The sequence below is a fragment of the Callithrix jacchus genome, chromosome X, assembly GCF_049354715.1.
Source record: "Callithrix jacchus isolate 240 chromosome X, calJac240_pri, whole genome shotgun sequence".
In the NCBI taxonomy this organism is placed as follows: domain Eukaryota; kingdom Metazoa; phylum Chordata; class Mammalia; order Primates; family Cebidae; genus Callithrix; species Callithrix jacchus.
This window is the reverse complement of record NC_133524.1, coordinates 109,015,201-109,033,306: the sequence shown is the minus strand read 5'-3', so window position 1 is coordinate 109,033,306 and position 18,106 is coordinate 109,015,201. Positions and strand designations below refer to the sequence as shown.

Here is an 18,106-nt window from a genome sequence, read left to right as displayed (position 1 = left end):
CACTTATTAGACAATAAATTTAAATCAGCTATTATAAATATTTTCAAAGAAATGAAAGAAACCATGCCCAAATAATTAAATGAATGCATGAAAATGATGCCTTATCAAATTGAGAAATTAGTAAAGAGATAGAAATTATGAAAAAGAATAAAATAGAAATTCTTGAGTTGGAAAGTACAATAACAGAAACAAAATTCAATAATAAAGCTCAATGACATATTTGAGCATGCAGAAGAATCAACAAACTTGAAGAGAGATCAACTGAGATATTCCATTCTGATGAACACAAACAAAAAATATAAAGAATATAAGAGAGAACTTAAGACCTGTGGGACGCCATAATTTATAACATACAGTGGGAGTACCAAAATGTACGGAGAGAGAAAAAACTAGAAAATGTAGTCAAAGAAGTAATGACCAAAACCATCCTGAATTTGATGAAAAATAATATACACATTTTCGAAGTTCAACAAACTTCAAGCCAGATAAACTCAAAGGGATTCAAACTAGATACATCATAATTAAACTGTCAAAAGCCAATGCAAAAGACAATCTTGAAAGCAATAAAAGAGAAGTGACTTATCATACACAGTAGATCCTAAATATAATAGTTGATTTCTAATAAGAAATCGTGGAGACCAAAAGGAAAAGATAAGAAATTCAAAGTGCTGAAAGAAAAATACAGTTGATCAGCAGTTCTGTAACTGGCAAAGCTACCCTTCAAAACTGAAGAAGAAATTAAGACATTCTTATATTTAAAAAAACAGATAATTAATTGTAACTAAATCTACCCTATAAGAAATAATAAAAAAGTCCTAAGGCTGACATCCCGAAGGATTTTGTTTTTTTAAATTTTACTTTAAGTTCTGGGGTACATGTGCCACATTTTCTTTATCCAGTCTATCACTGATGGGTATTTGGGTTGGTTCCAAGTCTTTCCTATTGTGAACAGTGCCACAGTAAACATACCTGTGCATGTGTCTTTATAATAGAATGATTTATAATCCTTTGGGTATATACCCAGTAATGGGATTGCTGGGTCAAATGGTATTTCTATTTCTAGATCCTTGAGAAATCACCACACTGTCATCCACGATGGTTGAATTAATTTACACTCCCACCAACAGTGTAAAAGTGTTCCTATTTCTCCACATCCTCTCCAGCATCTGTTGTCTCCTGATTTTTTAATGATCACATTCTAACTGGTGGGAGGTGATATCTCAATGTGGTTTTGATTTGCATTTCTCTAATGATCAGTGATGATGAGCTTTTTAAATATGTTTGTTGGCTGCATAAATGTCTTCTTTTGAAAAGTGTCTGTTCATATCCTTCACCCACTTTTGAATGGGTTTGTTTGTTTTTTTCTTGTCAATCTGCTTTAGTTCTTTGTAGATTCTGGATATTAGCCCTTTGCCAGATGGGTAGATTGCGAAATTTTTTGCCCATTCTGTTGGTTGCTGGTTCACTCTATTGATGGTTTCTTTTGCTGTGCAGAAGCTCTTAAGTTTAATTAGATCTCATTTGTCAATTTTGGCTTTTGTTGACATTGCTTTTGGTGTTTTACTCATGAAGTCCTTACCCATGCCTATGTCCTGAATGGTATTGCCTAGGTTTTCTTCTAGAGTTTTTATGGTGTTAGGCCTCATGTATAAATCTTTAATCCACCTGGAGTTAATTTTCATATAAGGTGTAAGGAAGGCATCCAGTTTCAGCTTTCTGCATATGGCTAGCCAGTTTTCCCAACACTATTTATTAAATAGGGAATCCTTTCCGCATTGCTTGTTTTTGTCAGGTTTGTGAAAGATCAGATGGTTGTAATTGTGTGGCATTCTTTCCAAGCCCTCTGTTCTGTTCCATTGGTCTATATCTCTGTTTTGGTACCAGTACCATGCTATTTTGATTACTGTAATCTTATAGTATAGCCTGAAGTCCAGTAGTGTGATGCTTCCAGCTTGGTTTTTTTTTTGTTTGTTTGTTTTTTGTTTTTTGCTTAGGATTGTCTTCATTTTTAAAAAATGTGCCTACTAAAAACTTTCAACTAATATATGTGGGTTGGATTTTTTATTTTCATTGTATTTTCTTAGGACAGCATTTTCTTAGAAGGATGATACATCAAACATGATATATATATATATATATATATATATATATATATCTGTATAGTTGACATTGAACTTATGTTTCAATTAGCTCACAGAAGGAGGCCTGTGGGATCAGTTGGGTATATTGATTCCTGTGGGGGTGGATGGGTACAAGAAAAGGAAAGAATGGAAACAATGCTGGTTTCTAATATCAAAATAATGTAAAAGGCCTGGAAATGCAAGATTATTGTTCATTGGTTTATTAGGTAGAATCATATTTGGGGAATCATGATTACTAGGTCTAAAACATTTTTGGCTGAACAATATTTATAAATCAGTGAGGAAATCTCTATAACTCAAGTGTACATGCCATGCATGTGTTTTAAAATTTGTTATGTTTTGTTAAAATAAACCACTTTTTCCTCTCACTGAAATAGGATGGTAATAAATGAAATGGTGGGCTACCACATTGAGCCATCCCAGTCATTTACACCTCCATGTGATTGACTTCTTAGAAAGTTTGCCGAGAAAATATTACTTCCTCTATGGTCGATGTCTCTTAAGTAAGAAGCCTAGGACAGTAAAATTGCCTAGGACATTGCCCATTGGTCTGACCCAAGGGAAGGGTGCACTGTTATTTAAAGAGGCCGGAACAGGCAGACACTGGCAAGTGCACCTCTGAGCTCTCAGAACCCACAGTACATCACCTTAGCAGACCACACAGTTTAATGGGTTATTGATGACATAGAGAAGCAAAAATATATTTAAAAATCTTTTTTAAAAGCTATTATTTAAATACTACATAACAGGTAGGTGGTAAAGTCATCTTTGGCTTTCAAGACCCACATGGGTTCACCGTAGCTGACCACATAACTTTGAGGCTACTGTTTAATATAAAAAGAGAATAAAATGTAAATGCTAAAAGCCTAAAAAAAAGGTCAAGAAAATGTATCTCTTTGATGAATAGTAACTCAGGAAAACCATTACTCTTATGTGTGATTCTAAGACATATACCAGGAAATTTATAGCTTGAGTGGCTTTCTGTAAGCTACTGCTGCTGCCGGTGGTGGTAGTGGTGATGGGGCTAATCAAGAGTACAAATATTTTAGTTGTGGATGGAGGTGGCAAGGAAAGGGGTAAGGCCAAAAGATCACTTTTTGTGAATAGAGGGCTCAAAAGCAAGCCATATTCTGCAAAGGCAAGCTTCCAGTTAAGAAGGTGCATTGGTATAACTAATTGTTCAGGGAAGAAATGTTTTCAGATTAAAACCTTAAGACTGTAAGATTTGAAGCCATTGGTGAGGAAATCTCCCTATGTAAAGATGAATGCTTCCTATTTTCTCTAGTTAACTACAGAGTGATTTTTCTTTATCAAATAGAAATTCTTTCCTTGTACTATTAAAGGAAAAAAATAAGAAAAATGGTAGAGGGGTGATCAGAGGGCACCATCCCTGTCATTTATATCTCCTAAAGGAGGGTCACTTCTGTCTGACCCAGAGGGTTATCGTATCTTTCTGTTTGAGGGCATCTCTAAAGAGACAAGTTAGGAAAAAAAAAGAATTGACTTTTCAATTAAAAAGGAAAACACATTTTAAAACAGGGAGGCAGAGCAAGATGTCTGAATAGAAGGCTACAACCATTTGTTCCTTCTACAGGGACATCAAATTTTAGCAACTAGCTACACATAGAAAGCACAATCAGAAAAACCAAATATCAGGTGACAAATCACATTACCTGATTTTAACTTCATATCACTGAAAGAGGCACTGAAAGGGAGTAGGAGAGACAGTCTTGAATTGCCAATACTACTACTTCCCCGTTCCCTAGCAGCAAAGAATCTGCATCCTTGGAAGAGGGAGAGCACAGGAACTGGAGGACTTTAGGTTGAACTCAGTGAAGATGTACTGTTACAGCAGAAAGCAAAACCAGGCTGTACCCAGCTGGTACCTGCCCATGCAGGGATCATTTGGACTGACCCTAGCCAGGGAGGAATCTCTCATGCTAGTCATCAGAGCTTGAGTTCTGGCAAGCCTGAACTGGCAAGCCAAAGGCTGGAGTGCTCTGGGGTCCTACCTAAACTTGAAAGCAAACTAGGACACAAGGACTGCAATTCCTAAGCAACTATTAGTGCTGAGCTGGGCTTAGAGCCACAGAGCTAGGGTAGCATGTGACCTAGAGAGGCACCTTCCAGGGTAGCTAAAGGAGTGCCTGTGCCTATCCTCCTCCCAACCCCAGGCAGTGCAGCTTTAAGGAATGAAAGTGTCTCATTTCTTCTGCTAAAAGGGAGGAGAGCAAATAACTAAGAGGACTTTGTCTTGTATCTTGGATACCAGCTTAGTCACAGTAGTATAGGGCACTGGGTAGAATCCTGAGGTGTCCACTCCCAGACCTAGCTCCCCAACAACATTTGTAGACACACTCTGGGCCGAAAAGGAATTCACTGCCTTTATGAGAAAGACTCAGTTCTGGCAGTGTTCATTACCTGATGATTAAAAAGACTTTGGGCCCAAAAGAATGAACAGCAATACTCAGGTTATATGGTATAGGCCTTGGGCTTCTATTGTCAGCCAGCACATTCCCAGCTGTGGTGGCTATGGTGAAAGATTCCTTCTGCTTGAGAAAAGCAGGGGAAAATGTAAAGGAGACTCTGTCTTGAACGTTAGGTACCAGCTTGGTCACAGTAAGGTAGAGCACAAAGCAGGGTATTGGGGTCCTCAGTTCTAGGCCTAGACTCTTGGTCAACATTACTGGCCATGTCTTGGGGTAGAGGGGAGCTCAATTCCCTGAAGGGTGAGTCCCAGGCTTGACAGCATTCACCACAAGATGACTGAAGATTCCTTGGACTTTAAGTGAACACTGGCATTGGCCTGGAAGAAATTCGTGGCAGTGACCATAAAGAGAGGCTCTTCTGCCTATGGAAAGGGAGGGGCAGCCAAGGAAGAAGTTTGCCTTGTGGTCTGAGTGCCAACATAGCCACAGTAAAATAGAACATCAGGTAAATTTGTAAGATTTTTACTCTAATCCCCAACTCTCAGACAACATCTCTGGACACACTCAGGGTCTGGGGGAACTCACCTCCCCGAAAGAAGGGACAGAAACTTGGCTGGTGTCACCAACTGCTGATTGTACAGCCCTAGAACATTGAGTGAACATAGTTGGTAACCAGGCATTGATTACAGTTGGCCCTGGGTGAGAACCAGTGCAGTGGTGGCTTTAGATCTGACCCAATGCAGTGGTGGCCCAGTTCCAGGTGGCTCAGCACAGAGGAAGAGACTGGGAGAAAGTAATGGAAAAGAGCAAAAGTCTCTGCTCAGTAATCCAGAGAATTTTTCTGGATCTTATCCAAGATTATCAAGGTGGTAACTCTACAAGTGTGCAAAAACAACAGTGCTGTTCGGTTTGGGGCCTAAGTCTCTTTGAATTCCTGGAAAGTCTTCCCAGGAAAGATAGGCACAAATAAGCCCAGACTGTGAAGACTGCAAAAAATACCTAACTATTCAATGCCCAGATACTGAAGAGCATATAAAAGTATCAATATCATCAAGGAAAACATGACCTCACCAAATTAACTAAGCCACCAAAGACCAATCCTGGAGAAGCAGATATGTGACAGAGAACTCAAAATAGCTGTGCTGAGGAGATTCAAAGAAATTCAAGATAACCCAGAGAAGAATATAGATTTCTATCAGATGAATTTAACAAAGAGATTGAAATAATTAAAAAGAATCAAGCCAAAATTTTAGAGTTGAAAAATTCAGTTGAAATATGGAAGAATGCATACTTCTGTTAATAGCAGAATTCATCAAGTAGAAGAAAGAATTAGTCAGCTTGAACACAGATTATTTGAAAAGACACAGTCAGAGGAGACAAAGGAAAAATGAATAAAAAACAATGAAATACACCTACAATATCTAGAAAATAGCCTCATAAGGGTAAATCTAAGAATTATTACCCCTAAAGAGAATGTAGAGAGAGAGATTGAATTAGAAAGTTTATTCAAAGAAATAATAACAGAATTGATCTAGAGAAACCTAGAGAATGATACAGTATCCAAGTACAAGGTTATAGAACACCAAGCACATTTAACCCCCAAAAGACTACTTCAAGACATTTAAGAATCAAACTCCCAAAGGTTAAAGATAAAGAAAACATCCTAAAAGGTGCAAGAGAAAAGAAACAAATAGCATAATGGAGCTCCATTACATCTGGTAGCAGACTTTCCAGTGGAAACTTTGCAGGCCAGGAGAAAGTGGCATGGTATAATTAATGTTCTGAAGGAAAAAAAAAGTCCACTCCAGCATGATATATCTGGCAAAATGTCCTTCAAGTATAAAGGAGAAATAAAGACCACTCCAGACAAACAAATGCTGAGGACTATCATCAGTAGCAGACCGGCCCTACAAGAAAGGCTTAAGGGAGTAGTTCAGTTAGAAAGAAAAGGATGTTAACGAGCAGTAAGAAATAATCTGAAGGTACAAAACTCACAGGTAATAGCAAACAGAAAAATTTGAATATTATAAATGCAATTTCTGCAAACTACTCTTATCTTCAATAGAAAGACTAAATTATTAACCACTGTTATCCTTAACCAATAAAGACAGCAACTTTTAAAGACATAGCACAATAAGACATAAAGAGAAACAATAAAATGGTAAAAAGCAGGGAGATGAAGTTAAATGTAAAGTTTTTATTAGTTTTCTTTTTGCCTGCTTGTTCATGCAATCAGGCTTAACTTGTTATCTGTTTAAAATAAGATAGGATTTACAAGCTTCATGGGAATCTCAAATCAAAAAATAAATAACGCATACACAAAAAATAAAAAGCATGAAACTAAATCAAACCACCAGGAAAAATTGCCTTTACTAAAAGGAAGATAGAAAGGAAGGAAAGATGGAGGAGAACACTAGAAAACAAATAACAAAATGGGAAGAATAAGTTCTTACTGATCAATAATGACACTGAGTGTAAATGGACTAAACTCTCTAATCCAAAGACATAGCATGGCTGAATGGATAAAAAAGAGCAACACTCAATGATATGTTGCTAAGAAGAAATGCATTTCACCTATGAAGATATACATAGACTGAAAACAAAGGAATGGGAACAGATATTCCATGGCAATGAAAAATAAAAAGAAGCAGGAGTAGCTATTCTTATATGAGACAAAATGGATTTCAAGAAACATAAACTATGAGAAGAACAAAGAAGGTCATTATATAATGATAAAGGGTCATTACAGCAAGAAGATATAATAATTATAAATATATATGTACCCAATCTTAAAGCACCCAGATGCACAAAGCAAATATTATTAGAGCTAAAGAGGGAGGTTGACTCCAATATAATGATAGTTGGAGATTTCAACACCCCACTTTCAGCATTGGACAGATCTAGAGAGAAAATTTAAAAAAAGGAACATTGGTCTTAACTTAAACTATAGATCAAATGTATCTAATAGATTTTTTTTTGAGATAGATTCTCACTCTGTCACTCAGGAAGAAGTTCAGTGGTACAGCCTCATCTCAGTGCAACCTCCATCTCCCAGGTTCAAATGAATCTCGTGCCTCAGCCACCTGAGTAGTTGGGATTACGGGTACATGCCACCATGCTTGGTTAATTTTTCTTTTTTCTTTTTTTTTTTTTTTTTAGTAGAGACAGGGTTTTGCAATGTTGGCCTGGCTGGTCTTGAACTCCTGGCCTCAAGTGATCCACCTGCCTCAGCACTCCCAAAGGGCTAGGATTATAGGCATGAGCCACTGTGCCTGGCGTCTAATAGATATTTACAGAGCATTTCACTCAATGGTTGCAGAACACACATTCTTCTCAGCACATGGATCATTCTCAAGGACAGTCCATATGTTAGGTCACAAAACAAGTCTTAAAACATTCAAAAATTGAAATAATATGAAGCGTCTTCTCTGACAACAATGAAATAAAACTAGAAATCAATGATACAAACATTAAACAATATGAAAATTAAACAATATGCTCCTGACTGACCAGTGGGTCAATTTAAGAAATTGAGTAAAAAAATAAAAAATTCTTGAAACAAATGATAATGGTAATAAAATATACCAAAACTTTTGGGCTACAGCAAAAGTAATATTAAGAGTGAAATTTATAGCTATTAGTGCCTATATCAAAACCAAATCCTTCAAATAAATAACCTAATGAATCAGTCTTAAAGAACCAGAAAAGAAAGGGCAAACCAAAACCAAAATTAGTGGAAGAAAATAAATAATAAAATGGGAGCAGAAATAAATGAATTTGAAATGAAGAAAATAATAACAAAGATCAATAAAATGAAAAGTTCATTTTTTTAAAAAGATAAATAAAATTGATAAAACTTTAGCCAGACTAATGAAAAAAAAAAAACAAGGAAGAAACCCCAAATAAATAAAATCATAGATGAAAAAGGAGACATTACAATTGATTCTTTGATTCTGCAGAAATTCAAAGGAACTTTAGTGGCTACTATGAGCAACTGCATGCCAACAAATTGGAAAATCTAGAGAAAATGGATAAAATCTTAGACATATACAATCTATATAGATTGAACCATGAAGAAATCTGAAACCTGAACAGACCAATAGCACATAATGAGATCAAGGCCATAATAAAAAGTCTTTCACTTAAGAAAACCCTGGGATCTGATGGGTTCACTGCTAAATTCTATCAAACATTTAAAGAAGAACTTATAACAATCCTACTCAAACTACTTTAAAAAATAGAGGAGAGACTACCGCTAAACTCATCCTATGAGGCCAGTATTACCCTGATAGCAAAAACAGATAAAGGCACATCAAATAAATAAAACAACAGGCCAATATCCCTGATGAATTTTGATGCAAAAATGAACAAAATACTAGCAAACTGAATTCAACAGTACATTGAAAAGATCATTGATCATGACTAAATGACATTTGTCTTGGGGATGCAAGCATCATTCAACATATGAAAACCAATCAATGTAATATATCGTATCAACAGAATAAAATACAATAACTATGTGAACATTTCAACTGATAATGAAAAATTATTTGGTAAAATTCAACATTTCTTTATAATAAAAACTCTCAAAAACTGGGCATATGGAACATACCTAAACATAATAAAAGCCATATATGGCAGACTCACAGATAATATCATGCAGAATGGGGAAATACTGAAAAAATTTCCCTCTAAGATTTAGAACATAACAAGGTTATCCACTTTCACGACTGTTATTCAACATAGTATTGGAAGGCCTAGCTAGAGCAATCAGACAAGAACAGCAAATAAAGGGCATCCAAATAGCAAAGGAACAAGTCAAATTATTCTTGTTTGCAGATAATATAACCTTATATTTGGTAAAACCTAAAGACTCTACCAAAAAAGCTATTAGAATTGATAAACAAATTCAGTAAAGTTGAAGGATATAAAATCAACATACAAAAATCAGTAGCATTTCTATATGACAACAGTGAACAATTGGAAAAAGAAATCAAGAGGATAATCCCATTTACAATAGGTACAAATGAAACACACTACTTAATAATCAACCAAAGAAGTGAAAGATCTTCTACAACAAAATTATAAAACGCTGATGAAAGAAATTGAGGAGAACACCAGCAAATGGAAATATAATCCCTATCTATGTATTGGAAGAACCAATATTGTTAAAATGTTCATACTACCCAAAGCAATTTACAGATTTTATGCAATCTCTATGAAAATACCAATGACACTCTTCACAGCAAGAGAAAAACAATTGCAAAATTTATATGGAGCCACAAAATACCCAGAATATCCAAAGATAAACAAAACTGGAGGAATTACTTTATCTGACTTCAAATTATGCTGCAGAGCTATAGTAACCAAAACAGCATGGTACTGACATAAAAACAGACACACAGACCAATGTAACAGAATAGAAAATCCAGACACAAATCCCTTTATCTATGGTTAACTCATTTTTGACAAAGGTGTGAAGAACATACATTGAGAAAAGACTTTCAATAAGTGGTGCTGGGAAAACTAGATATTCATATGCAGAAGAATGGAACTTGACTCATATCTCTTACCATACATAAAAATCAAATCAAAATTGAATAAAGACTTAAATCTAAGTTTCAAAATGAAGCTATTAAGAGAAAACATTGGAGAATCTCTCTAGAACATTGGTCAAGGCAAAAATTTGAGTAATACTCCACAAGCACAGATGATCAAATCAAAAATGGACAAATGGAATCACATCAAGTTAAAAGCTTCTGCACAACGAAGGATACAATCAATGAAGAGAAGAGACAATCCACAGAGTGAGAGAATTTTTCCAAACTACCCACCTGACAAAGGATTAACACAAAAGTAGAAAAGCAGAAAAAGTTTATAGAACATCTAATAATCTGAGTTAAAAAATGGGCAAAAGATTTAAACAGGCATTTCTCAAAAGAAGACATACAAATGGCAAAGAGGCATGTGAAAATGTGCTCAACATCACTGATCATCAGAAATGCAACAAGGAGATATCTCACTCCAGTTAAAGTGGCTTTTAGCCAAAAGGCAGGCAATAACAAATGCTGGCAAGGATGTGGAGAAAAAGGAACACTCCTATACTGTTGATGGGAGATTAAATTAGTACAACCACTATGGAGAGCACTTTGAAGGTTCCTCAATAAACTACAAATTGAGCTACTATGTGCTCTAGCAATCCCACTGCTGGGTATATACCCCAAAGGAAGGATATCAGTATATAGAAGTGATATATGCACTCCCATGTTTGTTGCAGCACTGTTCACAATAGCCAACATTTGAAAGCAGCTATGTGTCCATCAACAGATGAATGGATAAAGAAAATATGGAATGGATACATAATGGAGTACTATGTAGCCATAAAAAGAATGAGAGCCTGTCATTTGCAACGACATGGATGGAACTGGAGGTCATTACAGTAAGTGAAATAAGGGAGACACACAAAGACAAGTTTTCCATGTTTTCACTTATTTGTAGGAGCTAAAAATAAAAATAATTGAACCTATGGACATAGAGAATAGAAGGATGGTTGCCAGAGGCTGGGAAGGGTAGTGGGGTGCTGGGGGAAAATAGGGATGGTTAATGGAAACAAAAACAGAACAAATAAATATGACCTAGTGTTTGATAACACAACAGGGTGACTCTAGTCAATAATAATTTAATTATACATGTTAGATTAACTAATAAGCAATAGAAGGAATATAATTGGATTTTATTATACACAAAAAATAAATGTTTGAGGTGGTGGCTACTCCATTTTCCATGGTGTGATTATTATGCATTGCTCATACACCTACTGTGTACCAACAAAAAATAAATAATTTAAAAAAAGGGTGGGGAGGAGGAGATGATTGTCAGTTATGACATTCAAACTTATCAGCCATTTATATTTGCATCATGTTTTCTATATTTTTAAACTTAATTTAATTTAATTTTAGGTTCAGGGATACATGTGACTGGTTTTTTTTTTTACTTGAAAAAATATTATTTTATTTGTACAGTTAAAAACTTGTACATAGAAACTTATAATACAGTTCTGTAAAATTGAAGGAACTGTCAGGAAAAAGGGAGGGTGTTACTTTTTTTTGATTGCTCATTAAGGAAGTTAGAGAAATAAAAACATAGTAAAAAGTTTAAAACATTAAGGAGCATTTTTCAGGTGTAAATTTTATAAATACAAAACAAATTCACAAGCTACTTTCAATACTAAATAAATATCTAGTTAATAAACTCAGACGTAATACCTCCAGCCAGCACTGGTACAGCACTTCAAGGATATAAGATTGGATTCATTCATGTGTAATGTTGAAAGAATCTACTCATTAAACAATGAAGGCATAAACACATTTTTCTAAACTGTGCTGTAGCAGAAGAATCACCCATGTAGATAACTCTCCCTTAATACCACAACTTAAAAAAAATAATCAATAACAAATCATAGGTGAAAAAATATTTTACAAGATCTCTGGACACACGAATGATCTCAAAAATGAACAAAAACCTCTGTAAACCAGTACTGTATCCAATATATCTATCAAACTTATTAGCTACTGAGCAAAACTGCAGTAAAGGACATCTTTCCTACATTCTCCTGAGAGCTTAATATTAAAATTGAGAATACAGTGCAGGCCACACTTTCATGTGGCCAATCAGTTGTTATTGCTTTATACATATATATCTGCTTTAGACAATGATTTAATGTTCCATTTTCATGAACAATTTGTCTTTCCTCAAATACATCCTTTAGAAGGACAAAGTCAGGTTTGTGACTTTTTCGTAGCTGGTGGTGTGCTAACTTGGTCCACATTACTGGGTGTGACGTGGAGTCCAAGCTTTTGAGCCTGAATATGAAAAAACATTTGAAGCCTAGTTCCAGCTTTTGCTTCACTTATGTTACGAGGGTTGTATTCAAAGCAGTTTGAAAACATTAACTCAATATCAATAAACTCAGATGCTAATTTATATTAATGTTTATTCACTTTTTCACCAATTATATTTAAGGCAATGAGCTTTTTGATGGTGTCATAGTAGTCTGGGACCTGGATTTTAGAAACAAGTTTCAAAAAAGGCCACCTGTCATCATGTTGTACCAATTCTACGACAAGTTGTTCAAAAGCAGACAACTCATGAACTCCTCGCTGTCAGCCAGAACTCCTTTGACTCAGTGTCGTAGGTGATGACTCTGGAGATTGTCTTTTTCTGCATCTTTTTTTGGATTCACTCTCTTGGAGAGAAAGTTTTGAAGCAACATTTAAAGATCTTGACTGTTCACTTGACTTTGTGGAAATGACTCTGAAGTTATGGAAGTTGGGGCTATTTTCTGGTGTATTATTAGCACTTTTCCTGCCTCTGCATCTTCTACAAGGACTAAGTAATTCCACAAATATATCTGCTTGCAGCGGGTCATGGCTGTGACGAGTAGAACGACTGGCAATTCTTACAGATTTCGTTTCTGTAGGAGGAGCAGAGTTTATCTTTCTTAGGCTTCTACTAGTTTTAGAAGAAACAGTTGTTTTGGGTGTACTCTGCTGACTCCTTGAAGGGTATCTTCCAGGTTCTTGTCGCTGGCCACGACTAGAGAAACAAGAGCTAAGTCTCCGTCTTGTTTTAACTGGCAGTCTAACTTGTGGTCTTCCTCGTTTGGGTATGCTGACTTCTTCATCTTTTTGATAGTAATCTTCACCTTGTTCTGTCTCATACTCTTCCTCCTCACTTTGACCCTCTTCTTCATCACCATCAACTTTATCATCCTCACCTCCCATACTGTCTTCCACATCTTCATCACTTTCCAAGGATGGTCTCTGTCTAGAAGAGAGTCTTCTGGAATGTCGCTTTGGTCGACATTCTGGACACCACCAATCTCCTTCAGGCACAGTCTTGAGCTTTGGTCAAACACAGCAGGTATGATGACCCCTATCACAGCCATCACAAAGAACCATGTTTTCAGCATTGCAAAAGACTGTTTGTTATGGGTTTGATGCATACAGTGTACCAGCATCTTAATGAATTTTTGCTTCCTGAAGAGAAGTTTTTACTTTTTAAATGTTTTGGAGAAAGGCTTGAAGTAAAAAATATTGAGAAGAGAAAGATTCAGAAGAGCCTGAGACAGAGGAGGGTCAACTTTACCAGACCAAATAGGAGAGCATGTGCTGCTTTTTTAAGATTACAGAAAGTGGATTTACAAGTGAAGACATTTCTAAAGAGGCAAAAAGAAACAAATGAACTTAAAATGAAAAAAAGCAGGACTGCCCTAATTCCCTCACCCAGAAAAAAAAATGCCCCAAAGGGTTCTCAAATGCAGTTCTTTCAGACTTGAATACTTGCTTGCATATGAAGAATTTTACAAATTTCTTGAAGACACATTTTATGTGTGTGTGTGTGTATTTGTATATTTCATTTTGGGCAAGGCTGAAAGTAAGATCCAAGTAGAAAGCAAAGGATGGAAGAATGATGTACAAAAGAAGGCTGTTAGGTAGAGGCTCCATCTTACCTCACTGTTGTGTCAGCAGGTCATTGTTAACGTATTACAGAACTTTTGGACATTGGACAGGGAGTCTCCAAGCTGATGCGATGACCCACCAGGTTTTTACTTTAGCTTGCCACAAGACTGAGGGGGCTGTTATCTAAATAGAAGGAGAAAACAAACACAGATTTCCAAAGGTGAAGACCAATAAGAAATATCTCTGATGGATAATACTTGAGAATTACCACATTTGCTTTTAGCAACCAGAGTATTTATCAGACAATCTATACATCTGACAAAACACTAACAACCAGAATACACAACAAACTCAAACAAATCAGCAAGAAAAAAAAAAAACAATCCCATCAAAAATGGGTTAGTGACATAAATAGACAATTCTCAAAAGAAGATATACAAATGGTCAACAAACATATGAAAAAATAAAATGCTCAACATCACTAGTGATCAGGGAAATGCAACTCAAAACCTCAATGCAATACCACTTCACTCCTGTAAGAATGGCCATAAGCAAAAAATGAAAAAAACAGTAAATGTTGGCATGGATGTGGTGAACAGGGAACACTTCTACACTGCAGGTGGGAATGTACACTAGTACAGCCACTATGGAAAACAGTGTGGAGATTCCTTAAAGAACTATAAGTAGAACTACCATTTGATCCGGCAATCCCACTACTGGGTATCCACACAGACGAAGAGAAGTCATTATTCTCAAAAGATACTTGCACATGCATGTTTGTAGCAGCACAATTCACAATTGCAAGATTGCGGAACCAACCCAAGTGCCAATTAATAAACAAGTGCATGATGAAATTGTGGTATATATAGCACGATGGAATACTACCCGGCCATAAAAAGGAATGAATTAATGGTATTCACATCGACCTGGATGAAATTGGAGTCTATTATCCTAAGTGAAGTAACTCAGGAATGGAAAACCAAACATTGTATGTTCTCACTGATATGTGGGAGCTAAGCTATGAGAATGAAAAGGCACAAGAATGATACAATGGACTTTGAAGGCTTGAAGGAAAGGGTGGGGGAGCAAGGGATAAAAGACTACAAATATGGTGCAGTGTATACTGCTTTGGGTGCACCAAAATCTTACAAATCACCACTAAAGAACTTACTCATGTAACCAAAGACTACCTGTACCTCGATAGCCTATATAAAAAAAGTTCTTTATAAGCCAAAAAATTAAAATAAACTGCAAAGGGAGAGAAAAGCAAACAGAGACAAATATAAAAGAAATGCAAGACACAAAAAGAAGAAAACACCTCAACATGTATAGTTAAAAAAAAAATCCCCAAAAGGGTCTAGAAAATGGCAGGTATCATTTAAAAGGATAACACATAAAGTCCACCACTCTTGGGTAAGGTGTGGTTCGAGTGCACTGTATTTGTGCCTCAAGTGGATTAGGAGGACTTCGAGTAGGATGTCAGTCAGCATCACTATGTTCCCCACACCAAGCAAATGGGGAGCATGTGGGCCTCCTGGCATGTTGTGTAACAATTATGCCCTTCTCATTTCCTCCTGAGTTTCATTCCTCTAAGGATTTTCCTTTTTGGATATCGTTCCTCCTCACAGTCCCCCACGGATTCCACCAGATAAGTTAGGTCTGATTTATGTGAATAAATTTAAGAATAGTTCTCTAATGACCAGTGATGATGAGCTTTTTTTCATGTGTTTATTGGCTGCATAAATGTCTTCTTTTGAAAAGTGTCCATTCATATCCTTTGCCCACTTTTTGATGGGATTGTTTTCTCTTGCAAATTTGTTTAGGTTCTCCATAGATTCTGTGCCCATCAATGATAGACTGGATAAAGAAAATGTGGCAGATAAACACCATGGAATACTATGCAGCCATGAAAAAGGATGAGTTCATGTCCTTTGCAGGGACAAGGATGAAACTGGAAACCATCATTCTCAGCAAACTGACACAAGAACAGAAAACCAAACACCATATGTTCTCACTCATAAGTGGGTGTTAAACAATGAGAACACATGGGCACAGGGAGGGGAACATCAAACACTGGGGCCTGGGGGGTGAGGGGGTTAGGGGAGGAATAGCAGGGGGTGGGGGAATTGGGGAGGGATAGCATTAGGAGAAATACCTAATGTAGATAATGGGGTGATGGATGCAGCAAACCACCACGACACGTGTATATCTATGTAACAAAACTGTGCAATCTGCACATGTACCCCAGAACTTAAAGTATAATAACAAGAAAAGAAAAGAAAAAAATATTTGTATGTTTCTGCTGCCCATGTCTGCCAGTGAGAGGCAAAAAGTGCAATTAGCAGGCTTTCCCTAGTGTGTCTGTGGGGTGTCCCTTTTGGCTGTCTCCCTATTGCAGATAGGAAAAATGCAGTGTTTTTCCTATTCTCACACACTCAACACAGCACCAAACATTCCTGCGACTAGATGTGCAGCTGGGTTCAGGTGGGTGTTACCCCACATACCAAGCAATTCTCTAGTGAACACTGAATAGGTGTCTCATAATTTATCTCAATTCTGTCCCTATCTACCTAGAAGTAGAATCAGATCCTACAGGTCAAGCGTTCAGTTTCACAAGATTGTCCCCTATTGAGATGACAATTAAAAGTAATATGTTGACACCTATACTATTGACTTACTGGGTACAAACCAAAGTTCCTGTGACAGTCTCCTCAAGTTTGATAATTTGCTAAAGTGGCTCACAGAACTCAGAAAAATGCTTTATTCACATTTACCTCTTTATTATAAAGGATACAGATGATCAGCCAAGTGGAAGAGATACGTAGGGCAAGGTATGGGGCAAGGGTGTGGAGCTTCTATGCCCTCTCTGTGCATGCCACTCTGCAGGAACTTCTTTGAGTTCAGGAACTAGAAAGATTTCCAAACTTTGTCCGTTTAGGTCTTTATGGAGACTTCATCATGTAGGCATGATTTGTTAAATTATTGGCCATTGGTGATCAATTCCACCTTCAGCCTCTCTCTCCTCCCCAGAGGTTGAAGGGATGAGGCTGAAAGTCTCAATTTTCTATGCTGGTCTTTCCTATCACCAGCCCCGATTCTGAAGCTATCTGGGTGACCCTGCTACCAGTCATCTCATTAGCACACACTTTTGTTACTCCAGAGATTCCAAGGGTTTTAGGAGCTGTGTGCAAGGAACTGGGGCACAGACCAGATATATTTTAATTTATCACCATATCACATTCATTCTCTTTTTTCTCAACATGAAAAAGTCGTGACCTCTATTGCCTTTTCCAACCTTCTGTTGCATTCTGCCATCATCTTATAATCTTGTCACTTACCCACCAAGGAGATGCACTTTTTTTTTTTTTTTTTTTTTTACCAGCAAGTGTTGCCCTAGAAATCTCCAAGCCTTTCTCTTGCATTCCTCTCAGCCTATGCTCAAAGTAAGGGATCTGTTCCTCTCCCCTCTGACAGAGATTAAGTCCTTCTTTTGATCTTGTGGGCTAGTGGAGACATGAGGAAAGCCAGTATAAAATGTCACTGAATTTTTATGTACTCAAACTGACCTTGGTCTTCAAAGCACTCTCACTGCAGTCCAGGCCTCAGGCATACTTCTCCCAGCATCTCAACCGACAAGCTTCGGCCATGTCTTCTTGTATACTCTCTAGGACTTGCATGTTAAACCACATGTCTGCCCAGAGGTGAGAACTGTCCAGAAACAGTTAGATATTGGCAAGAGAGAAACTTTTAGGACAGCAATGTTTCACCTTGGCCAACCACGTGACTGAGATCCTGCTGTCTAAATAGAAGTTTAAAAAAAGTACAAAACTTGAAAATTATAGTAATGGGTACTGCATCTGTGGGAAAGCACCCAAAGGTCATCATTCCTTTGCCTGGTGCCAGGACACTTAGAATAAGACTTTATGGTTTAAGGGGGTAATGAAGTGAGGTCTGGAATATGTATTCTTCTGGTGGTGCAAGAAAGAGTCCAAATATCTGGCTTCTAGCCAAAATGTGAAGAGCCTCTTGGGAAGGCATGCTCCCTGTTTAGAGGGTCCATTGGCTAGGCCTGAAA

General features: G+C 36.9%; 1 pseudogene; it reads right to left on the bottom strand.

Annotated features, from left to right (window-relative positions):
- Positions 1-12,348: 12,348 nt before the first annotated feature.
- Positions 12,349-17,720, bottom strand: LOC100399671 (bromodomain adjacent to zinc finger domain protein 1A pseudogene; annotated as a pseudogene).
- Between the last annotated feature and the right edge of the window lie 386 nt (positions 17,721-18,106).